This window comes from Emydura macquarii, unplaced genomic scaffold (genome assembly GCF_026122565.2).
Source record: "Emydura macquarii macquarii isolate MOO-44397 ecotype Brisbane River unplaced genomic scaffold, CSIRO-AGI_Emac_v2 contig_1348, whole genome shotgun sequence".
Classification (NCBI taxonomy): domain Eukaryota; kingdom Metazoa; phylum Chordata; order Testudines; family Chelidae; genus Emydura; species Emydura macquarii.
The window spans coordinates 23130881-23155935 of NW_027131485.1; positions in this window are offsets into that span (position 1 = coordinate 23130881).

Genomic DNA, 25055 nt, shown 5'->3' on the forward strand with positions numbered 1-25055 from the left:
GTACACACAACGGTACATGGACATCGTCCTACACCTATGCACCCACATCCGTATGCATGCACTGCTCACATGCACACAGCCCTACGCCCATCATGCACTGCACGCTTGCACATCCACCCACATGCATGCTTTGTATCCATGCATACCCACCTATGTGTATGCACTAGATGCCCACATGCATGCTGTATGCACATACACACCTACCCAAGTGCATACATCACACACCCATGCACCTGTTCTCACACACACACACACACACACATACAGAATTCTATATCTTTCACATTTGTATGTCTCCTTTCTGGCTGTGGACTGAGGACACCCGCACCAGTCGATCAGTCCGAGGGTTCCTCTCCACCTGCCTTGGGATGACTCAGGCCCCTCACACAGAGGCTGTCACTCACACGCCTGACGTGACCCACCTTTGGCCTTCTTGGCTGTCTCCCAAAACCCCTCTGAGTGCTTGGCATAATGCAGCATTGGGCCGTTAGCGTACGACACATGCTGCTGTCCTGGGCTCTCTGTTCCTGCTAAGTGCCCTTTTCCGGATCAGTTCTGACCGTTATGGGGAAGGGATGTGTCCTGGCAGAGGTTCTTCCATGCACGTTATGGGGAATGAGTATGCTGGCTACGCAGGATCGTAGACCATGCTCCTTGGGGCAGGGACCCATGCCTTTTATTTTTGCAGTACACTATTCACCTTTATGGGGCCACATATCCACTGAATAACTATTATTATTATTAATACCCCTGGAACTGGCAGAACATTGCAGGTGTCATCCAGGATGGCTTTGTCCCTGGCTAGTGGCTGGACCACTTGTAGAAGTTTATAAATTTGCTATTGCCTTCAAGGGTGCAGAAGTGGCCTGTTAGCTCAAGGCAGTTTAGTGCATGCTTTTTGGATCCAGAGGTCCTGGGTTCAGTCCTTGCAGATGGATCCCACTAGTTTTAGATGTCCCGAAGTGTCTTCAGGTTTGAAGCAGTGTCATGGCAGAAAAACTCAGCACTTCAGGCTAATCAGACATTTTGTGGCGGGATCCCTGCTGCCCTACGCCACGAAGGTGAGAGTTGGTCCGGCAGCCGGCAGGGCGATCGCTGGTCCAGCTGCCACTGCTGAATGTTGAAATGATCTCGTGTGTCAGAGAGGGTGCACGCTAGGCAAAATGTGTGGTGGGCAGTAATTGCATAGGTGTCCCTTGAAGGCTATCTGGTTACATTCAAAGCTCCCTTTGCCGGATTAGCTCTGACTCCTTCGACCGGCCTGTTTTGGAGTATTCGTGAGTCCCTCGGTGGCTGGCCAGAAACTGGGCCAACTGGGTCATGAGCAGGTCGTGCAATGATGTCATGCTTGAGAGAGTGTTCCTGGGCAAAGGATACACACGGTTTCCAGAGCACTTGGAGTCGGACGTGAGGCACACCTGGAATTCGAGGTGGCATGCAAAGGCTGGGGCTTGGTCTGATGTAAGTCATCAGAGATTCACCAGCATTCGGGGGCTGATCCTCTTCTCACTTCCAGTGGCACGAAGCAGGAGATGACTCCAGAGGAGACAGTGGAGTTACACGAGCATCAGGCTGTTATAACTGGCTCTGGACGCAACGGACAAAGGAGCCTGGGTGCCTAAAGATTCAGATAGTGCCCAACTCCCATGGAAAAACTTGAATAAATCTCTTTAGGTGCCTAATCTGGCCCTGGCTGTTTATCTAGCCTTGTGGAGATGAGTCCATACCACTCTGCCAAAATCTGAATGGAATTAACAAGGACACGAGAGAGGGATGTGGACATGAGACCGGGGAAGAGAGGGACAAAGGTGCGGGGAATAAACCCTCCTGCTTCAGGGCAAGAGCCAACCTCTGCCTATTGGGGGATCAGGAGGAAACTTTCCTGGGGAGCAGGTTATCACAGAACTGCTGTCTGGTTTCTTGCACCTTCCTCTGAAGCAGTTTGCCCTGGCTGCTGTCAAAGACAACTTGAGTACATGGGCCACTGGTCTAATCCAGTCTGGCAACCTCTCTGATGGTAGGGAAATGGGTGCGGAGGATAATAGGGATGTGGTAGGAGGGTGGGCAGCCCTGTTGTCATGTGCTGTCACACCGAAGGCCTCCTGTAAGCAGCAGAGTTCCCACCCTGCTGCAAACAGATGGTACATGTGCAGGGGTTCCACAGTCCACACTTCTCCGTCCTGGGGTTTGGCTTGAAATAACAGTAAAACAGAGGGCCAGATCCTCAACTGGTGTAAATCGATGCCGTTCCACTGAGTTCAGTGAAGCTATACTGAGTTACGTCAACTAAGGGTCTGCCCCCTAAACGTCAGATTTTCTCCTTAAGCTTGACTGCTCCTCTGGTATTCACTGCAGGGCCTGTCTGTCTCTTTCTCTAGCTCCCGCTGCCCAATACCCCGGCTGTGGCTAACAAGATCTGTCTGCCAGCCTGAATCAACAGAAGTTTATATGTCTCCTAACATAGGATTCTAGCTTGTGAATGTTGGGCGACTCAGCAGAAGCGCCTGGAGTCCTGTGCAGTGTCCTGGCACGCTGCGGCATTATCCGGGTGTGTGAGGAGAAAGGCAATGAAGAGAGGGAAGAGGCTGACCACGCTAGGGCTGCTAAAATGAGAGGGATCTGTGTTCTGAATGCTAAGGGTAGGGATGGGGGAAGAGGAACACGGGATATAAGAGGAGGCGATAGGGAACATGGCTCTGATCCCCATTCTGCCCCTGGTGTGGCTGGAGGAGGACACCTGCCTTAGAGGAATCCCCTGGAGCCAGCAAAGCCATTTTACAGCTCTCTAATGGGAGTACTTTATAGAGCTGGCCCCTCAGCTGGCGTAAACTGGTATTGCTCAAGTAAAGCCAGCATCAGCCTGCTAGGCTGCTCTCATGTATACCAGAGTTGGGAGGGGCAGGGAACGGCATCCAAAATCAAGGAGATGCAGCCAGCGTCCTCATGTCCCTTCTCCCCAGCAGAGAATTTGGCTCAGTCAGATCAAGTGACTTGCCCCGGCCACCCAGAGGCAGAGCAAGAATTAAAACTCAGATTCTCCTGGCACCTATCCCTGTGCCCAGCCCACTAGACTACATTCTCCAAGGCTACCCCATGCCAATGGCTTAGTTAGACTGTAGGAAAACATTATTAGGGACTGAACGTACTAGGTTTTAAGGGGAAGTATTTAGCTCTTGTACCAATTGCCCTGATACATTGAACTGTAACTGTTCTGTGTATTCTCAGAATGACTGTACGCTCCTATCGATCGACACCAACCTCTTTTCTCTGAAATTGCATACAGCTATCTGGCCCCACAGATCTGTGACTCCTACAGGGCAGCTCACCCCTTAAGACTGCACTGCCCTATTGGAGCTGTACCTCGCTAGGGAGCCCAGAGGAAAGAACAGGGGCTCAAACTATGTGACAACGTGCCACAGCAGGGAAATGCAGTTTTATGTTGAACTGACTCCAAAGAAACAGTTTGGGTCCATTTAACAAAGCAAAATATTTTATTTGAGGCCAAATTGAACCAAAATCATTTTTTGTTTTGATTTTCCTGCAGAAATTAAAAAAAATAAGAAGGCAAAATTGAAATTTGCCTGCGGGAAATGTTGTTTTTTCAGACACTGCATTTTCCCACCCAGCTCTACCCATAGTCTTTCTGTTGAGATGGCCACAGATGGTGCTAGTTTTACTCCATACACCTGCCTGGGCACTGGAAGATGGCCTGTGATTCATCTAAGTTGCAGATGGTTGAGGCGGGAGATGTAATAACACTGTGGCCTGTCCATGCTTAGGGTAGCCCACCTGAAAATGCCAAGGTCAGGGCCAGCTGCAAAGGAGAGCAGATTCTCCCAAACTGGTGGGGAACACTAAAGCTAGATTCCCCAACCAGTCACAAACAGTGCTCCTGATTTCCCACATCAGTTATCAAGAAGCTACAACAAGAAATACACAGCCCCCTTTATTGCATTTCAGTCTCTGGCTCCCAATCAGCAATTGGATCCAGTAGAGAGAGAAGTTATTTAAACTCTATTCCCTTTACCAAAATGTTCTGCTGACTCCAAAGGGTCAGCCACATTGTCAGATCAATATGAATTAGGATCTTACCCAAAATATCCCGCTGCCAGCCAATCCTTTGGTAACTAAAACTAAAGGTTTATTGTAAAAGGAAATAAACAAACAAGAAGAGAGAATTAAATGATCAGAGTAATCAGATACATACAAATGACTTTAAACTCCATATATATCAGAGTCTCAGCAGAATTGTGGAGTTTGCAGGTTTGTACAGTCCTTCTGGTTATATACAGCACCCGGATGGGTCTCAGTTCTTTGTTTCACAGCTTCAGGTGTAGAATAGTTGATCCAGAGGTAGCAAGGAAGCAGGAATGAAGACAAGATGGAGATGGTGCAACTGCATTTTATAGTTTCTGCCATGAAACTTGTTCTTCCCTTGTCCCAAACACAGCCCTGTTTTCCAAACACAGCGCATGGCATGGAAAAGCCTCAGAATCCCCTGACCATAGACATGTTCTTACACGTCCTGGTGACTCCTAAGGTGCAGCCCCTGGGTTCATGAATCTTTCACTGGATTCATTGTACACTTGAGTTCCCTGAATGGGCCATTAAGCACGCTTAGTGCTGCTGCCCTCCTGTCTCGGGCGTCCCGCAGAAACACAGCGCCAGTTTGAAATACAAATAGACCAGACATATCTAGAACTCATCATACAAAACTGCTACATACATATAAACATGCTTAGCAATTTTACTGAATTACTGACCTTTCCATAGTACCTTGCATGGCATATCCTATATGATATTTATTGCAATTTTGTCATATTGGTATTGAATAGTATTATAAATGGCCGCCCCAATCCAGGCAGCGTCACAAACATATCCAAGGGAGCCTCTCTGAACTTAAACCACATGGATCATGTCATCAGGTGACGTTGTCAGTGGGATGCAAGGCAGTCTAGGCCTCACAAAGGGGGAGAAAAGCCACCAGATTCCTCCCTATGGGTGGTTTGAGCTTTGCAAAGAAGAAGCCCAAGCCAACAAACCTACAATTGCCTTGATTATAAAACTTCCATATATTGAAAATTGCAACAACCAACCAATCGAAATCCTTCTCCAGATTTGGTGGGAATATGCAGGCAAGGGGCAGATAACCATATGCAACGAACCCTGGAGCTGTTGCTTTTCCTCCCATTCAGACAGCAGCTCAAGAATATTAGCAGGATATAAACATGACCTATTTAAGCCACTGGTGATTAGCAGCGGCAAAGGTCATTGACACCAAGGGGAGGCGATGTGAAGAAAGGGCTGCAGCTGCAGGTGAAACACACCTTCCAAGCAACCTGCTGCTGGCAGGGCTCAGGCCCAGAGCTCTGAGCTGGGAACTGGCTGGTGTACAGGCGGCTGTAAACCAGCAGGCCCTGATCACATAGGCCACCATTTTCAGTAAGGGCCTCTGGGTTTGGGTGCTCAGCCTGAAATTTGAAGAGGTGCTGAGCATCCAAAACCCCAGCTGAAGTTAACAGGGGCTGCAGCCATTCAGAGACTCTGAAATTTGACCTGGGGTGTCTCATGCTGGGCACTTGATCTTTGGGACACCCAAAATGAGAGCCCATGCTTCTGGAAATGCTGGCTTTGAAGGGGCTGCAAAAGGGAGCCAGAGCTGAGCCCAATCTGCTTTAAGAAGAGCAGATGCTGCAGGTCATGTGGGAGCAGCAGGGGAAGTGTCCCTACATGGCCTCCTTCAGGAGCCAGGGAGGTGGGCAGACATCAGAAACAGGTAGGCAGGTGGGCGCATGCAACTGACTTGCTCTGAAACAAGCCCCAGGGCATCTCTCTGTCTCTCTCCAACCCCGCTGCACCTGGATGCATGAATGCAATATACACTGCATGTGTAGGGTGGGCAGCGAAAGTGTCAGAGGAAGCTGGAAGAGCTAGTGCTGTAGAGCTGAGGTCCCTGCTCCCATTGAACTGGGCGGGACTTTTGCTGTTTACTCCAATGGATACAGAGTCATCCCTAGTGATGTGTAGACGTGGCTGTAAAAACAAGGGAAGCAGGAAGAAATCAGCAGTCTGGCGCTCAGGACTATCCACATATAAATAGCATGGCCTGCCATGCGTTATTTTCTGCTGCTGTGTGCCACAATCCCTAGCTGAGTGTGCAAACCAGAGACCGACAGAGCCACCTTGACTGACGTGCACTTAGATTCAGCTCATAACTGATGTCGGAGGGCGCGCATCCCCATTCGGCCCATCCCCTAGGGAACGTCAGAGTAAGCAGAAGAGCTTTGCAAGTTGACCTGAAGGCCAAGATGTGGGAAGCTAATTCTAGAGCCGAGGGCCCTGCACTGAAGACCCCTTGGCCCATATTCCTTGGTTCAGCTGAGCTGTGCCCAGTGCTTTACTCCACCTGTGTACTCCCTTGACTCTAAAGCAGGTCCCAGGCATAAATTAGAGCAGCCTGAAGGCTGCTGTAATTTGCATCCAGCTACCCACAGCCTCAGGGGAGGCTGCTGGGGATTAGCTGGTGCAGGGTCTGAGCTGCTCCCGCTTGGCTCCAGCCATGGCCCCTGTGCTGAATCAGGAGCAGGGATGGTGTAGCACTGCAAAGCTGCTGGAATGGTCCTGGGCATAGGTTCTTTCCCATTTAAATCTGGGGCTGTTTGCTCCAGCACCCCAGCTATTCTCAGCTGCTGGATGAGAGGGAAAGGAGAGATTGAGACCCACCTCGTCTCTCTCATATCCTGAGACCAGCACAACTACAATACTGCAAACATATATATATATATAAAAAGACACACAGATATGTATGCATATATAATATACATACACACGCACACTATAGTGCATGAATTACACTTGTTTTACATATATCATTATATATATCACATACACACACATCTATCTATCTATCTATCTATCTATCTATCTATCTATGATTTTATAAAATACAAAAATACATTTTTAATTTGACCTGTTCCCTTTAATTGGAAGAGCTTTGAGATGCCCAGATATATGTGAAAATTGTGACACATTCTTACTAGTAATTATATTACATATTTTGTATTTGCTTTCATTGCCTATGTTGCAAGAGATGCCAAAAGCAGGTAAACATGACGTATTTTGAAAAGCAAATCAGCTTTTTAAACTTCCATGTGTTGAATTGATTAGAACGGTAACGCATCTGGCCATTTGTTTGGTTTGTCTGAAACTGGCGACTTTGAGCCCGACAGCTTCGTGTTGAGCTTTGCCAGGCACGTCCTGTGGATGACCAGGAGAGAGCGCTGTTCCCCTTCCAGGAGAATGCCCCTTTGTGCCTGGGCTCAGCCTGGCTTGCGGTCTGTCAGTAACTGAGCCTGTGTCCTCTCGAAGCAGATGTGATTCCGTCTTGACTGCAGCCAGTTGGAAAATGGAGGGGAAAAAATGTGCATTTCCGTACTTTTTGCTGGAAAATCTTTGTGTCAAAGATTTTCCAACTAGCTCCAGGTGAGACTCGCGCACACCAGACAGTCTTGTTTTGAGAGGATTCTGTATGTTTCCATCTTTGCTTGCTGTCCCTTATTGCATCTCATCCTTCCCAAGTCTCCTTCTATCTTCCTGGCACTTTGTATGAGGTGCTTACACAGACCTACGCTTCCTGCCCCAACAGCTTACAATCTGCATGGACAGGGGGGAAGAAAGAAAGGGGCTTACCCCCTTTTACCACTGAGGAGCTGACACTCAGAGAGATTAAACAATGTGCCTAAGGTCACCCATAGCCTCCGGGGCAGAGTAGGGAATTGCACCTGGGTCACCAGTAAATCCTGTGGCTGTGACCTATATCCTGTAGAGGGAGAATCTTTCACCCTCCTCTCTGTCTCCACACTGTACCTAGCAGCAGGCCTCCCAGGCTGGGCAGTTAGATTCATGCTAGCTGGGCTCGAACTAGCCCATTGAAAATAGCCCCGGGCTGGCCACCCACACTCAACCCCAGCTGCAATAGCCACATGGCTATTTTTAGCGCACTAGCTGGAGCCCAGCTAGCATGGATCTGTCTGCCTGGGCAGGGAGGCTCGCTGCCAGCTGCAGTGTAGATAGACCCTGTCTGTCTGTCTGTCTCTCCCTTTCCTGTTCTCCAGCAGGCCGTGCCCTGTTGGGAGGCCATGTGGTGCAGTAGGTTCAACCCTGCTCTGCCCTATCCTGGAAATCAAGAAACCCAGCTCCGAAAGCTCTGCCACTGCCCTGCCCTGTGACCTTGGCCAGGTCCATTTACCACTAGGTGCCCTCGTTTCCTGTGCTATAGAACCAGGATGCTTCCACTCTGGTGTGAACCCTGGGGATGAAAAGAGCGAGCCGTTCTCTGCATGTGGGGAATCCCACCTTGCCAAGTGACAGGCTAGAATGTCAGCTTTAGTTCCCACCAACAACCTTACCTCTACCCCTGCCACACCCTGACCTCCCAGAGACACCCAGCCAGCCACACACCAGGCCTTTCTCCACATCCCCCCACTGGAACATCTCAGATGGTGTTCTGAAATTTCCCAGAAGTCACTGCTTCAGGGAGTTGTGCCTGGTACTACGGGGTCGATACCCAGAATACAGTGCAGACACAGCGTAGTCGACAGCTGGCGTGGACAAAGGGCAAAACTGCACCTGCAATCACAGCACTAGCATGGACACACTGCTCCATGGGTGCGTATGCCGGGGCTGACCCGTCATTTCAGTTACCTATGGCTCAGCTCTCTGGTGCAGATGTCGCATGGTACTAACAGCACTCAGTTCTCACTGGGGTGCAGGTCACTTCAGGATAAGGCCTTTTGTTCCACAGAGGGGCCCCAGCAACCTAACACCCTTTAGGCAGCCCCCAGCTATCTCATCCACATTGCTGTGTGCGTCATGGAGCCCTCAATCCAGGCCACAGAGGGTCTTGCCTAAGTCTGAGCATGTGTCTCTGGGCAAAGGGGGGGTATTTGCTCCAGGGTTTTTGGAGAGATGTGGCAGCTGAGTCTATGCTGGAGTTTAAGGTCTGAGGCAAGAACTGTTTCCATGATGCTGGAGAGAGCGGTTGGTCTGGGGGCAGCTTGGAAAGAACGGGGACGTTCAATACTATGGAAGGCAAATGGGAGAGGTGAAGTTTAAATCCCTTCTGGCATCTGCAGGTAATTAATACTTCTCCGGGTGGAGTCACTGCAGCTGGGATAGCACCAGGTATACAGCTCAGGGAAGTTTGCTGGCACGAACCTTACGCAGGCCTCAGCTTTTAGGAGAACTAAGTTTACACCCCATTCCCTCTTCTGTGTAAGTGACAGGGAGGGACATCTGCCTAGCTATCTGGGAGGCAGGTGCTGTATTACAGCTGGGGAAACAGGCATGAAAGGGGGACAAGGTCACATGGTGAGTCGGTGACAGAACTGGGAATAAAGTTGTTTGTGCTAACCATTGAACCACACTGCTCACCATGGAGGCAGGCTGAGGACCTTAACCTTGTCTCTTGTCTGCTTCAGCAATTTCCAAGCAGCCAGGGCTGCTAAAGCCACTGATGCTGGGTCCATGGTTATGTTTATATTTTAAATCACTATGTACAGTGACAGGATTGCTGGCTTAAAAAAAAAATCAAATCCAAGAAGTAGAGCAGCTAGGTCACTCCTTGGGTTGATCCACGGGACAGAGGCAGCAAGGGCCGAGGGCTAGGGTATGGAGCTGGACAAGCTGTTTTACATTATGGTGCCTCAGTGTGCGAGACCCTGCAGAGGTGTGACCTGGGGCAGCTTCACTGCATTTCACTGGATAAGGCCTGCCATCCCCAACTGAAAGGGGCATCTGGGGAGGCAGAATGTAGAGATGGGGTTAGGAGGTGCCATAGGATCCTATGTGGTGAGCACCTCAGCTTTATATCTCTCCAGGAGAAGAACGGGGGGCCTTCTAGGCCACCCTGATTCTCTCCCCGCTCTCCCTGGGATTCCCTGGAGGTAGTCGCGAAGGAGCTGTAAGCAGATTACTGTCTCCGCCTGAGATCTGCTCATCAGCCCAATGCTCTGCGGCTCCACGGGCTGCTCCCTCTTCCCATGCCACTTCACTTGAGCGTATGGTTTTGGTAGCAGCTTATCATAGAGCAGCCATCTCTCTGCAGTGCACAAACCCAGCCCAGCTGTACATGTTTCTTGTTTGTTTGTTGTGTCGCTTTCATTTTCTGCAGGCAGCTGGAGAAGCTGATTCCACAGCGACCACAGGGGTGAAACCTAACCACCCCACCACGCTGCATGAGGGATGGGGCCAGCCACGGGAGCTGCAGTGGTGAGAGGCAGCAGCCATAACAAAAAGACTGTTTGTTTACCCTGGGCCACTACCACATTCGCAGAGGAGACCAGGGGCATGTGCCAAGCCGCAGTGTCTGGCAAATAAACCACTAGGGGATGGAGCACACAGGAACTGGAATCTGTAGCTTTTGCAGAGAAAGGCAGTCGGTGCACGAGCGAGGCTGCATCTCAGAAGAGAGGCAGCTCCTGGCAGCAGAACAGACGCATGACAAGAGTCCCTGGTTTCAAGGAGAGGTCGGCTCTTTCTCTTTGGGTTTCCTCACACCGGTCCCCCTTACAGCAGCATGCACCGGGGGAATCTCCAGTGGTGCTGCCCTGGGGGTGGCGATTCGAATCAGGCCCATGGCTCCTGCAATCTACGAGGGTGCGTGTTTCCTCTTCGCGGTGTTATCTAGACCTGCCGGCGACCCCTGGGGGTGAAGCCCAGTGGGGAATGGATGTAGCGACCCAGTTTTCAAATGTGGGTGGTAAAGGAAGGCACAGGAGTCCTGCCCTTGGGTGCGCAGCCCGTCTTTTAGGCTAGTGCTACTTGGTGCATCTAGGGGTGTGTCTGGACTGCCGGCTCTCTGTGGGGGAAGGCATGTGAAGGCGCCCGTACCCCCACATCCCAGCCCTTAAATGCATGCCGTGAGGTAGTACTTTCCAGGCTGGAGAGCTTGTCTGGGGGATGTGGGTAGGCGCATGACTTGCTGTGACCTGCCCCCTTATTGTCCATGTTGCAGTGTGCGGGTAGCAGAAACACAGGGCCTTGGGCTCAAGCTTAGATAGTCCTCCACTGCCTTTCCCACAATTCCCTGTGCCTGTATCTTCTGGGGCTCCTCCATGCAAACATCCCACTCACCCTCTATGCGCCGGCATTTAACCCTTCGTATCCCATGACCTCCACTCTTGCTGCTGGCTGGGAGAAGCCCTGGTGGGAGAATTGCGGGAGGCCTGGTTTTTCTCAAGAGCCCGGACTGCGGCGCAGCGCAGAGAGCGGATCGCGCACCTCAAGCAGTTGGACTCTAAGGACAGGCATACAGATCACACGTCTGGCACTGAGCCCTTTCTGTGAGCCTGCTCTGCGGAACTGGATTGGTCACTTGCTGCTACCACAGCCCAGAGCCCACCATCGCCCAGGGTTCCAGCCTGACCCTGACCTGTCTCATGGTCAGATCGTGTGGGTGACGCCATGGTGGAGTCCCAGGAACAGGATCAGACTGCGGAGCTGTTCGTATGCTCCGGCCAGCGGGTATCCTTGGGCTATTTTCCAAGGACCTGTTTGGGGATGAAGCTGAGGAAGATCTTGCAGAGATTCCTGGCCAGTGTGTCTATTATTGTACTGGGGGAAACTGTGGTTTGAAAAGAGAGGGATTTCCAGGCTCTGGCCAATAGAATTATTGTCAGGGGGGATATGCCATGCCTGGGGGGGTGTCTAGCTTCAGTTAGAGGTGGAAGCTATGTCATTTCCTTGGCCTGCCCTTCCTCTCTGCCTGCCCCAGACCATTTGTGATCCAGAACAGGTGCCGAGCAGAGAGCAAGAGAGAAACCTAGCACCGACTCCTTAAAACGTTCTTTGCTCTGTTCCCAGGCTGCTGAGTCCTTGGTCGGGAAATGCCCAGAAATGTACCCTTGTCCTTTCTGGTCTGGTTGAGACCAGACGGACCAAAGATCCCAAATGCAGGACTTGGGCATCTTATGTGTCCAGCGAGTCCCTAATGGGGATCCCATGCCAATAATAATAATAATAATGCTGGGCATATAGTGCCCTCTGCTGAGGAGTTGCCCAAGGGTTAGGGACCGATATCTCCAGGGGGAGGAGGCAGGCCTGTGCTTTAACCATCTTCCTGCCTTGTTTAAGTTTGGTCTACAGACCAAATTCTTCTCTGACCTTTCCCAGGGAGGGACAGGCCAAGCTTAATACCAGGGTCAGTTGATGCACCAAAGTGAGGAATCCCAGGGTTCCCAGCCTGGAGGCTGAGTGACTGTCCTGCTCCAGGGCAAGGCCCCAGTGCCCCAGAGGTCCGGGTTGCCTCAGTGATGCGGTGCCAGCTGGGAATGGGATGAAGCGCTCACATCCCAGAGTGACTCTGGTCCAGCCCCCTGCGTGCCCACGGGGCAGGAACACAGGCCATTTGGCCAGATCGTCCTTCACGGTTGCCTGAGGAGGCACATGCTGGGGCAGGTGCAGGGGTGGAAAGGGTGCCTGGGCCATGGCTTGCAGCAAAGCAGTGTGCCAGTCTCCAGGGCCCTGCTGTCCACCAGAGCCCCTGGTTGTGACATGCCCCAGGCCAGCGCAAGGACGCGGGCAGAGTTAAATGTCTCGGGATCCTCTTGGAAGGCCAGCTCCTGGTCCCTCCTCCCCTGCAGCAGCAATGCCAGGGCTCGGTTACCCAAGAGAGAAGTGCCATCCACAAACGGGATCTGGTGGCAAAGAAAGATGCGCAGCTGCCATGCAGGGGGCAGGGAGAGGGTTGGGGTTCAGGGTACTTGGTGGAAGAAGCCTCTGGAAACTTCCAGAGAGCCCTGCACTGACACAGCCTCACTGTTTGCTGCCTGCTGGGACATGAGGGGCGCCCCGGCCCCTCTGGAAATGTCCCAGGAACCGCAGCTGAGAAGCACTTGGCTTTCCCACTGCTCCTGATGCATCTCGGGAATGCTGAGGGGTTTCTTCATTGGCTGGCCCCTGTCGGGTCTCTCCTGCTCTCCTCGCCTACCACACATGCCAGCTCCAGAGCACTGTCCCCCTGGCCCTCTGTACCAAATTCCCCCCTGCTGAGGAAGGTGACGGGGGTTGTTGGGACGATGCCAGGGCTGAATGTGGCCCAGGCCAGGGAGAATGTACCATAGGGAACCCAGCTGCTGCTTTGCACAAAGGCCCTCTCTCTGCCCACCCTCCCAGCATGTCAGCTCATCCCCCAGTTTACCTGTAGTGACTGACAGCTAGTTAGCAGCCTGCTTACTAACAGTGCTAGTGGCTCTAAGAAAGCTGAGCAATGTGACTAGATACCCACCTCATTTCCAGGATTCCCGTAGAAGTACCACAGGCCACTGAAGCTCTCCTCTTCAAGGGCTGGACCTTCTTTTCCTCAAAGACAGATGAAGCACTGCATACATTAAAAGCTTCCAGGGCAGTGCAGAAGTCCCTGGGCCTGTGTACACGCATTGCAAAACAAAGATCAGTCAGTTAGAGACTTAATTGTCTCTATCAGGATGCCATTATTATTTGATTTATTATCCGTATTACCATAGGCTCTAGGCCCTCCAGTCACGGAGCAGGACTCCACTGTGCTAGGCTCTGTACAAACCCAGAACCAAAAGATGGTCCCTGCTGGCCCTAGGAGCTTAGAATCTAGCTAAACTGGAGCATTGGCTGGTATCACCGATTCACCCCAGCCCAGTCCCTACAATCTACACCGTTCTAGGTTCAGAGAGTCTTAGATTATTAATTCCTGGTTGAAAAACACCCAATCTTGATTTAAAAGTGCCAGTGATGGAGAATCCACCAGTTCTTGGTTAATTGTTCCAGTGGTTAATTACCTTCACTGTCTTCTTCCACCGGGGCCATCTGCCATAAGTAGCATTTCTTGCACACCACCTGCTGGGGCTGGACTTGTGGACTGGACCAAGGGGGACTGCAGCAAGGTAGTGCTGGATACTTCATCACAGGAATGGCTTCTGGCTTGTACAGATGTGATTGCAGTAGCGTGAAAGGTGCGGTGACGCTTCCCTGACAGCCAGCCAGTGTCTCTAATATTCAGAGGATTCCACAGTTTGGAACAGCTCAGACAAGCCAGCCTGCCTTATTTTATTTTGTTTTGTATATTTAGAGTCAGAAACCTCCTTGGCCCGGTCCCTGGCCAGCTGCCACTGTGTGTGGAGGCTGAGACAAGTCATGCCATACTTTAATTACATTGATTGATTTCAGAATACCAGCTTCAGAACAGCATCAGACGCAGTGGAGGAGGTTACCGGAACCGGTAACACAAATGAATTGTTGTCCTATCCTCTCACCTCATCCGCTGCCAGGCGCCGCCCCCGCTGATCTGCCCCCATACTCATTAGCTCTCTGGTGTCATCACAGCTGGCATGCAGCCCCGTTTCCAAGCCCTGTGCTGGGATCCTGGTGCTGGGACAGGACTGGATTCAGGTCAGAACATGAAGGGTGCAGGAAGGAAGTGAGGGGCTGAGATCCATGCAGCTGAGGCCCAGATCCACAGAGCTATTTAGGTGCCAATGCACCGTTGTGGATTTGGGCCAGAAAGCCAGCCGTACCTTGCCCCTTCCCTACGAGGATCTCTAAGCACCCCCCGACCATTCATCCTCATGACCCCTCTGGGAAATTGAGGCACTGAGAGGGGACTTGCCTGTGGTCACACAGTAAGTCAGTGGCAGAGCTTGGCACCTGCCACTCAGGTCTCTTGATTGCCAGTTCTGTGCTTGAAATACCTTGTTGGCTTTCCTCTCCTGATTTGGAGCAGGCCATCATTGAGCTACAAACCCAAAGCTGCACCACGTGGGCCTTACCCTGCAGCCATGCTGGCTGGAGCAGAAATGACAGTTTGGTGTCAGTCTCTGGCACCTGCACTCTGACCCTGGGCAGGGAGAGGCGTCGGATTTGCACAGGAGCAGCTCGGCTTCCCATCAGCCAGCTGTGCTGCTGCTGCTCTGCTGGGCGTTGCTGTTGCTCTAGGTGACGCCAGCCTGTCGCCAGAATGGCTGCAGAACTGTCTGTGCATTGCAGCAAAGGACATGTTGCCTTGCACAATAGGCAGCTGACCAGCTGCTCCGGGGTAGGCAGGGGCTCCTGGCCAACTCAAATGCCCCACAAGAAGCATCACGAGCAGTAAAGCATGGAAGAGGGTGCCTGACAATCACCCTCTGCCTAAGATTTTTCTGGAGATTGACTTCCCTTGGTAACAACCAACCTCTAATTCCAGCTCTGCCACTGACTGACTTGCTGTGTGACCTGGGCCAAGTCATAGCCCTTCACCGTGCCTCAGTTTCCCCATCTGTAATATGGGGATCACGGTACTGACCTGATCCCTCGGGAGGTGCAAGTCTTCTTTATGCATGGAGGGATGGTCCAGTGGACTCAGTCCACTAGCCTTGGCCCCACCACAGAACCTCTGTGTAACCTTGGGTAAGTCCCTTAGTCTCTCTTCCCCATCCATACAACGGAGATAATAGCCCGCCCTGGCTCCCTGGGGTGCATTAAAGGTGGTGAGGTGCTCCAGTCCTGTGGCGATGGGGCTAGATCCACGCAGGGAGGGCTGACACCTAAGTATACAGGCGATATATTGCTCTGCTTAGGAGATGCACTACGGCTGTACAACCACAGGGAGAGAAAGGTAATGTGGTGCATCCCATGGGCAAGCAGAGGCTTGGGGTGCTGGTGCATGCTGGGCTCGGTGGCACTGCAGGCCCAGGCCTTTGCCATGGGGTAGGGAGGCCTCGTTACAGCCCACAGTCACAGGCAGAGAGTTTCAGTGCAGCAACAGACAGGAGACGGGGGGATTACTGAGGGGGCAGCTTGGGAGGTTGGGGTTCAGGGGCTCCCCACAAACTTCCTGGGTGATTTCGGGCAAGCTCCTTGGCCTGTCTGTACCTCAGCTCCCCAGGTGTACAATGGGGCTAGCAGCCCTGTGCACCCTATGGCTGGTGTGAAGATAAATGCATTAAAGCTGGGGAGCTGCTCAGAGGTGTGACTGTGGGGGCTAGAGAAGTACCACGAGAGAGGGCAGCTCTTATCCATTTGGGATCCCTGTGTAAGAGACACTCCAGTAGCATAAAATCTTGTTCCCTTCTTCTGTGATCCCAGGGGGGTTTCCTGCCTGAACCATGGGAGGAGAGTAACAACAGCACAAAATTCTAGCCCCAGTGCAGGGGCAACGCTGGCCTCTTACTGAATTCCCCGGGGCGTGTGGGTTTAGATTGTGCCCTAGCCAAGGAGGGATGTATGCACTGAATTGCCCCAGGACCAGCTCCGGAGGACACTGTTCCAGAGACGCCCCTTGGAGAAAGGATCCTTGCCTGCTCCTGCCTCGGTCTGGGAGGTGAGGGGACAATAATGTGCAGATTGCTCTGCCCAGCTCAGCAGCATTGGCTCCGGAGGAGTGCAGATGCCCCCCAGTGCATACACACACCAGTTTTGGGAAGGGTGGGCCCTCCGCCAAGGTGAAGACAAATCATGTGTGTGGGGGGGAGGGGCAGGTGACAGCTTTTTATTCCTTCTTACTCCCTAGTCCCAGCATGCAAGCTGAGTCCCTCAATATCTGCAGAATAACTGGTTTGTTAAGCAGGCCCAGTGCTACTGGGAGGGCAAAGAGGACATTTGCCCTCCCCAGATGACTTCAAGGGGCCCCAAATTACTGTCAGAAAGGACAAAATAAGTACAAATTTATCTATCCAGTGTTAAGCAATGGAGCAGCAACAGATTGCAGAATCATCATCCTTTTTAGAAATGATAAATCACAGCAAGCTACTGACACAGAAACTAAATTTTAGCTATTTAAACTCTTAAAATCCAAGATTTTCCAGGCGTCTAGGTAGCCCCTGGACTCTTGTAAAGTTGTTGGTTTTTTAAATAGCCACATCCAGGGCCCCCCAAATACCCACATCCCCTCCAATAACGGCACCCCAGAACCGGCCCTGTTGTTAAGGGCTCCCTGCGGCACTGGACTGCGGGGCACATCCTTGGCTGGAAAGACAAAAGGCTGAAGCAGCTGGGAAGGGAGAAGAACTGGTGTTTCTAGGAAGTCTAGCTATCCCAAAGCACACTCGCAGCCCAGCCAACGAACCACATACAGCTCCTGAGCCTCTGCCAGATGGGAAGGACAGGGAAGGCCAATAGTTTAGTGAACAAATCTCTCCCCCCACACTCTGCTTTGGATGAATTTATACTTGGAATGTCGCAGGAGCGTGCCGCACGCAGCAGTCACCTGGTACAATGACAGAGCAGATCAGCTGCAAGTGACTTGCAGGCTGAAGGGGAAGATTCTTCTTTATGCTGCAAGAAGTGCTTGATTCAAATGCTGCACAAGGCTGGTGCATGCTATGGTTGGGTGATGTGAAAGTGATGCCACCCTTTGGCGGGAGGATCTCTGGCCTGAGCTATGCTGAAGGTCAGACTAGATTTTCATAATGGCCTCATCTGACCTGAGAATTCCCTTGGTAACTAGGGTGAGGCAAGGGAGACTATGAGTGAATAGGTGGGAGACGGATTACCAATGGATGGATGTAAGCAGGTCAGATCTGAGTAAATGTAGATGGTGGATCTCTAAGCCTTTGATCAGAGAAAGAGCTTAAAGGGACTGTACATTCTCTGGAGCAGGGACTAGGTCTCTGGTATTGTTGGGTGTTCATAGATTCCAAGGCTAGAAGGGACCATTGTGATCATCTAGTCTGATCTCCTGTATAACACAGGCCAGAGAACTTCCCCAAAACAATTCCTAGAGCAGATCTGTTAGAAAAAATATCCAATCTTGTTTTAAAAGTCGCCAGTGATGGAGACTCCACCCCAACCTTTGGTAAATTGTTCCAGCATTAAAAATGTACGCCTCATTTTCAGTTTGAATTTGTCTAGCTTCAAGTTCCAGCCACTGGATCGTGTTAGACCTTTCTCTGCAAGATTGAAGAGCCCACTATTAAACATTTGTTCCCCAGACAGATACTTATAGACTGTGATCAAGTCACCCGTTAACACTGGGAACGCATGTTCAGCTGACTATCCATGACCCCCCAAATTTTTCAGTCACTGCTTCCCAGGATAGAGTCCCCTATCCTGTAGCATGGCCTACCTTCTTTTTTCTTAGATGTATACATTTACATTTAGCCATATTAAAACGCAGATTGTTTGCTTGTGCCCAGTTAACCAAACAATCTAGAGATCGCTCTGAGTCAATGACCCATCCTCATCATTACTTACTACTCCCCAGTGTTTGTCATTTGCAAACTTTATCAGTCATGTGTTTATGTTTTCTTCCAGGTAATTGATGACAATGTTAAATAGCGTAGGGCCAAGAGCTGATCCTGGTGGGAGCTAGTGGAGACTGACCTGCAGGGTAATGATTCCCTGGTGAGTTGCATTTTAAGATCTATCATGATGTTGGGAGTTTGGGAGTAGGTCGTTGTATTTGTGCTGCTTGCTCTTGGGTCCTGTTAATTAATAAGACAGAGGCTTGTGCTGGGTCTTTGGACTTGTAATAACGGCACTCCTTTATTATATGGCTATAACTCATTTCATCCCGAAGCATCTCACGGTGCCTCAGCTTCTCCTGCTTGTCCAGCTCCTGGTAATGTCAGGGGACTGTTGGCCCCTCGCGGACACCCCGGGGGGCTTCTGCTTGGCATCTCGCAGCCCCAAAGGGCAGGGGCAGGGTCAGTGAGCAACCAGGGCCCTGAGACGGACAGGCCCCAGGGCCAGTGGGGAGAGGCCAACACACCAGGTCAGTCTGATTGACAGGGTGAGCAGGCCAATGAGGGAGTCAGGAGGGCAGGGGGGATCCCATCCTCCATGTGAGCAGGAACTGCCTGGGCTGATGGCAGAGCGGGGCTGAGCTAAGGCCAGAACGGCCGGCACTGGGACTGGAGGCCAGAGAAGCCAGGTCAGGGAGCCGGGGCAGGGCCCGGCGCAGGGCGACGCCCCCAGCCCAAAGGCTGCGCAGGCCGGACGCGGAGGGGGCCGTGAATCTGACGGGGGAGAAGGGCCGTGCCCCCTAGCGCCTGGGGCGTGTGGCCCCCGACCTGCAGCCTCCCTGCAGCGCAGCTAGGCGTGGGCAGGAGCCTGTGACCTGCGAGGAGCTGGCTATGAGAGTCCCTCCCACCCCGGGCCAGGGGCGGCGCTAGGTGTTTGCCTTTCCCCTTTCTTCTCTTCTCTTTAGTTTGTTAACTGGTGGCTGTATATAAAAATAAATGGTGTTTGCTTTGAACTATCTGCATCCATCAGTGGGTCAGGGAAGCACCAGTGCAGAGAACACCCCAACCCCTGCTCTAAGTGACCATGACAAGGTTGGGGGTTGAGCCCCCCAGGGATCCTGGGCCCAGCCTTGTACGGGGAGCCCTTGAGGTCAGGCCGGCCTCTGGGTAAAGGGAGTGGGAGCGAGGACTCAGATCCTGTCACTAACCAACTCCACCGGGTCGTGTATGAGCCAGGAAAGCTTCCCCACTCTCCCGCTTACATAATGAAAGACCCCAGTGCTCTACAATGACGGCCCAGGCCCCAGCAGTCACTGCTGTCCGCAGAAGGTTTGGCCCCTTACTGTTGAGCACGGGAGTATTGCAACAGGCAGGCTCCTAGCTCAGATGAGGCAACCATGTGGCCACCTGGCAGAGGACACCTCAGCCTTCTGCTTTTCCCTTCTCAGCAACAACCCCGAAACCCCAAAATTTTTCGGCATGGGGGGTGGCGGAACGGCCTTAGGGGAACTAGCGCAATGCTGAGGGAGGCGCTTTGGCCAAGCAGTTAGGCTGTGAAACAAGGCGTGAGGCATCCTGCCTTCTCCTCCCAGCTCTGCTATTGACTCGCTGGATGACCTTGGGCAAGTCCCCTCCCCTCTCTGCGACTCCGCTCCCCATCGGGAAACAGGGGCTAATGCTGCTTGCTGGCCATTGTGAAGCCCATTGAGATGTGCGGACACAAAGCGTTTGTGGAAGTGAGACTAAAACCTGCAGGTGGAGGAGACAGCTGTGGTGTCGTGGCGACTCCCCCGGCTCAGTGTGAGCTGGCAGCACACAGGTGCCTCAGCTGGGGCACTGCTTCGTGCAGCGAGGGAGTGGAGCCATTCTGCCCTTCCACCTGGCGTTCCCTCCCCATCCTTGCCATGGCAGCACTTCCAGGGGAGCTGGATCCTACCATGCTGGTGCAGGTGCTTCTCCAAGCAAGCCTCTCACAGCTTCCCTAGCCCGCCACAGAGACTCTCCGGAGGGCTGGGGAGAAGGGACTCCGGCAGCCATCTTAGGTGAGAAGAGTCACACACCTCGCAGAGCAGGAGGGAGCTGGATCCCAGATGGATGCAAACTACTCTGTGGTCAGTCTCCAAGATGTGCCAAATGGGGACACTGGGTCAAGCCTCCGTGGACGTTGGAGTTGGGAGCTGATCTCAGTCAGACCAAGTAGTGCTGCTCAGGTCTCTCCTCTCTAGGAATTCCCCTGTGTGTAAGCAGGGATAGGCAAATACATACACAGGGGTGTAGATATGTATCCATACATGCAACCTGGCCATATGTGTGTATACAGGCCTACCAGTAGCCACCTGTCCAAGTTTCCTGGGTTCATCCTATTTTTGAGCAAGCTGCCCTGGATGAAATGGTTTGGAGGTCCTGTGTTTTTGTACCTCATAGGCAGCAGCACTAATGCATAAGTGGAGAGGCAGTGATACACAGGTATTCAGCTGCATATATGCAGGGCTAACATGGACTAAAACAGGAAGGGGAGCTCCCAGTGCCCCAGCCGAGGATGAAGGGGAGCCGCTTACTCAAGCCAGGAAGAGGATGGAGAACTGGTTCACTTCCATTCCTCTTCTCTTAAGCCCTGTGTTTCCCATAGATGGTGGGTGTGGCTGTGCAGAGATGGGTTAAGCATGGATGCGTGTGAATCCTTAGAATTTGAGTAGATTCATGCTCAAATTGGTTCCAAATGGGAACTGGCATGTCCCAAATGCCGATTTCCCCTTCCTCCATAGTCATGCCTGGAAACAAGGAGTCACACTATTCCTGCAAGCAGCATCTCCTGTGCCTGTTCTGCACACAGTGCCCCTGAGCTGTCGGACGCAGCGCACTGGGATGGCTTTGGCATCTCTCATGCAGCGTGCAGGCGCCTGAGTCAAAGCCGGCTCTGAAGTCCTTCCCTGGGAGCGCTCGGACGCCCGGCCTGTCGCTGAGATCATTAAGCAGAGCTGGTGCCATGTCAGCACATACGGACGCCAGATCCCTGCAACTAAAATGTTCCATTTGCCGCAGAGGGTTAGAAAACAAACCAGTTCTTCCAAAACAAATGGGACTCGTTGACACGAGCACTGGGAAATGCTGCCAAGAGGCTATTGGGAGTGAAAGGCCAAGCAAACATTAGTTTAATATTCCTCCCACCCCGCCTTTGCAGGGCCAACACGTTCAAAGCAAAAACTCTATGGACCAAATCCCAGCCCTTTTTCAATTCCCGCTCCCTAAGGATGTGTCGGTGCAGGGGCCAAGAAGGATGGCACAGGACACCTGGGCAGCCCATTGCTGCTGCCCCCAAATCAACCACTGCTAAGCCAGGGACTGAACGCTGAGGGGCTGATTTCCCCCATTGCCCCATGTAGCTCTCCATGGCCACCACGTGCTTAAGCAGCTTGCAAGAGCTCTGCTTTATTCTGAGTGTGGTTCCAACGGGCTGTGCACAAAAACAAGAGGAAACACTTTGGTTACATCTGCATTGCAGCTGGAGGGTAGACAACACGTGCTCCCTTTGAGTGAGCAGCTGTGCTAAAAATAGCAGTGTGGGTGTGGCAGTGTGGGCGGGGCTAGTTGCCCCAAGTACAATCCAATCCGAGACCCTAGGTATGGGGCTAGCCCTTCCCACCCTCCCTCCACCCTGGCTACAAGGCTATTTTTAGCATGCTAGCTTGTTCAAAACTAGTGCGCATATGTCTACCTGAGCTGGCAATTACACTTCCAGCTCCAGTGCTGACATACATTCAGTCTGGGAAGCTCAGCCATTAAAGTCACAGACTGCACCCTGCACCGAGTGTAATTATACAGCCCAGTGCAAAGGGAGTGCAAACTGGGTGCAGAAGGTTTCTAGGCAGGGGGTTAGTAGCATTTCACACCCACTTTGTCCAGGTGTAAATGAGTGCAGGAGGTACAAGGTGACGGAGAACCAAGCCCAAGATCTCTCTCTTCCCCACTTTCGTTCTAGAGTGTGCCCCTTGGTCCCATCTTCAAATTTTCCTCCCTCCAAGCCTGCTGACAATAGACCAGCCAGAAGTAGAAGTGTGGGAGTGAGAAGTGGGGGAGGAGGGAGTCTCTAGCAGAACTGGGGGCTCACAGCTTCCCTTCCCTTAGGCCTAAATCCCATCCAGAGCTGGCTGTACTCATTGCTATCCTGCAAAGGAGCCGAGAGCCTCAGACCAATCCCAGCTTCACTGAGACTACCAGAGCCTGATCAAGCAGCACAGGAAGTAGAGGTATCCCCAGCAGACCCTGGTTTCACCTCCCAGCCCTCCTGGTCAGCTGGGAAGGGGCATTCCGGGGGCACTCGGCCCTCTTCCTCCCAAAGATGGCTTAGCAATGCAGTACTCTATGGCCAAGCCACAGAGCTATTTAGGGTCCTCACGTGCATTGAAATTAATGGAAGTGAGGAGCCTAAATAGCTTTGTGACTCTGGTCCTATCTCCCGTCTTTGTAGAAAATGTGGGTAGCGGAAGAATCCCAGTTAGGAGCAGCAGTGTGTGTGATGTTAGGGACTGTACCTTTAAGGGCTGAGCTCCCCAGACAGAATCCAAAGGAGGTGCTGTGAAGCTCTAGTTGTTAAGCACAGCCAGCTGGAACTGGCCACAGAATAAAGCAGAGCTCCTGCACCCGTCTTAAGTGCTGAGTACCATGTTCTAGGCCAGAGTGCGCCAGAGAGACTGTGCGGTGTACAGAGCAGTGTTTTCACACGTTAGCTGTGTTTGGTGGGGGAGAAGGCGGTTATACAGAGTGTGCAATCCTAGGAAGCACCTGCAGCCCCAGTCCTGATATTGCAGGGCATGGCACTTGGAACAAGCTGAGGATGTGAGCCTGGTGTCTGCTGCTGGCTGTAGTGGGTCAAGACTGTGTCACAGTGCGGGAGGGCCCCCTCTGTCCCGGGGTGCATGCACACACCCCTTAGGCTCTGCTGCTGGATCCTTTGCAACAGATGTGCACCAAAAGGGACCTGCATTGCTGAGAGGGCTGGCACTGCATTCAGCTGCCTGAACCGTGGAGGAGAAGATGGAATGGTGACTTTGAGTCCTACTTCCACATGTCTTCTCTGCCCATAACTCGGTGTCACCTTTTACCCTGGACTCACCCTCTCTGCACATCTGCCGAGTACCATCTCCCCAGCACTGCCCTGACTCCAGCACTGCCCCTCCTTTCACCTTGCCTATTGCAATTCTCTCATCAGTGCTTTCCCAGAGTCCCAGCTCTCCAGACTTCTGCTTGTAGAACGCTGCTGCCTGCCCCTCCACGTGCATGAAGAACAACAGTGATGTCATCCCAGGCCACCAGGGACTTGCTTTGTCCAACTTCACAGACCAAGACCGATCTCACTTACAGCAGAGTGAGAATCAGAAGCAGATTCCTCAGCTCTCTATCTGCTTCCACGCACTGCCCATATCTACATGCATTTCCATGGCTGCTACGAGGGCCTGCTACTCTGCCGCATCCATCCAGTCAATTTTCAGCACTTTTTCTTCTTTGCCTATAACCTTAATTGAATTATAATGCTGAGTTCTTTCAATCAAAAGAACTGAAAGCACATAAGTACCATAAGCCACCTGTTACAGATGCATAAAGTGAAGCATAGAGAGATGAAGTGACAGTCTCAAGGCCACAGAGCAAGTCAGTGGCAGAGCTAGGATTAGCACTCAGGTCCCGAGTGCAGTGCCCTATCCCCAGATCACCCTGTCGGTTCTTCAATTCATTATTATTTAACTCTAGAAAGAGTCTGGAATATAGCTGCTCTACAAACATGCATTGCATAGTACTGTGTCTCAGTTTGATCCTTGTATCTTGATCACTAGAACCACTACAGAGGAAAACATCCTCAGATGAAATTGAAGCAGCTGGTGCAGGACTCAGCAGTGTCTGGCAAATGTAGAATCCAGTCAAAAATATTTATGGAACAAGAAAAAAAAAAATCAAAGGGTTTATGAAAGAAAGAAGACAGCATCCCAGACAGACAGCATCCCAGACAGACAGCAACCTTGACAGTCACTCCCCTCAGGAACAGGAAGAGGGAAACATAAGGAGCCATTTATTTTAAATAAACTATAAATATTGGAGTACAACAAACGCATGAAAGAAATGAAAAGTTGGACTGAATCCAAAGATTTCCAAAAGGACTTGAACAAACATGTCTGATTGAATCTGGCAATTTTTATTTTTGGTGTGTGTGTGTGTAAATTAATCAGGAGAACACAGAGTAAGGTACAGCGTAATCCTGGAAAATTAAAACCAGATCAAATTAAAAACCAAGACAAAAATCTGGAGGAACCCCAAGAATTGCGATAAGATCAATCAACATGTGGGAGTGAAAGCAAAGAACTTTCTGTCCTGCTTGTCACAAGGGGGCAAAAGGAATGACTGCTGTTTGTTGGGAATTGTTTGCTCTGAGAGACAGGGTAAGGCCATTTTTAATGTATTCTTTTATTTTTAATTGTAGAAATAACTGCTCAGTGGAATTGCTAATGAGTTACAGAGAGCTGCACTTCAAGGTCATCCGCTCTAATCTGCTTTAGGTTGGGAACAGCCCAAATGTATAGGAACATAGACATCACCAGACTGGTACTGGCTATGGGCCACCTTGTCTAGTGTCCAGTCTCTGACAGGGACCAGGACAATCTGATCATTTCTCAGTGATCTCTCTGAAGTGAGCTGCTGGACTCATTTCACACATCCTCAGCTCAGAAACTGCCACCAAAGCTGTCATCCTTGTTTGACCAGAATGGGCCCCTGAGACTGAGCTGCCTATCTCTTTGCCCTTGAGGCATGTTGGCAAGAGGTTCACAGAAGCTTTCGCTGCTGCTATTTGTGCTGGACCTGCACAGTGGCTAATGAGAG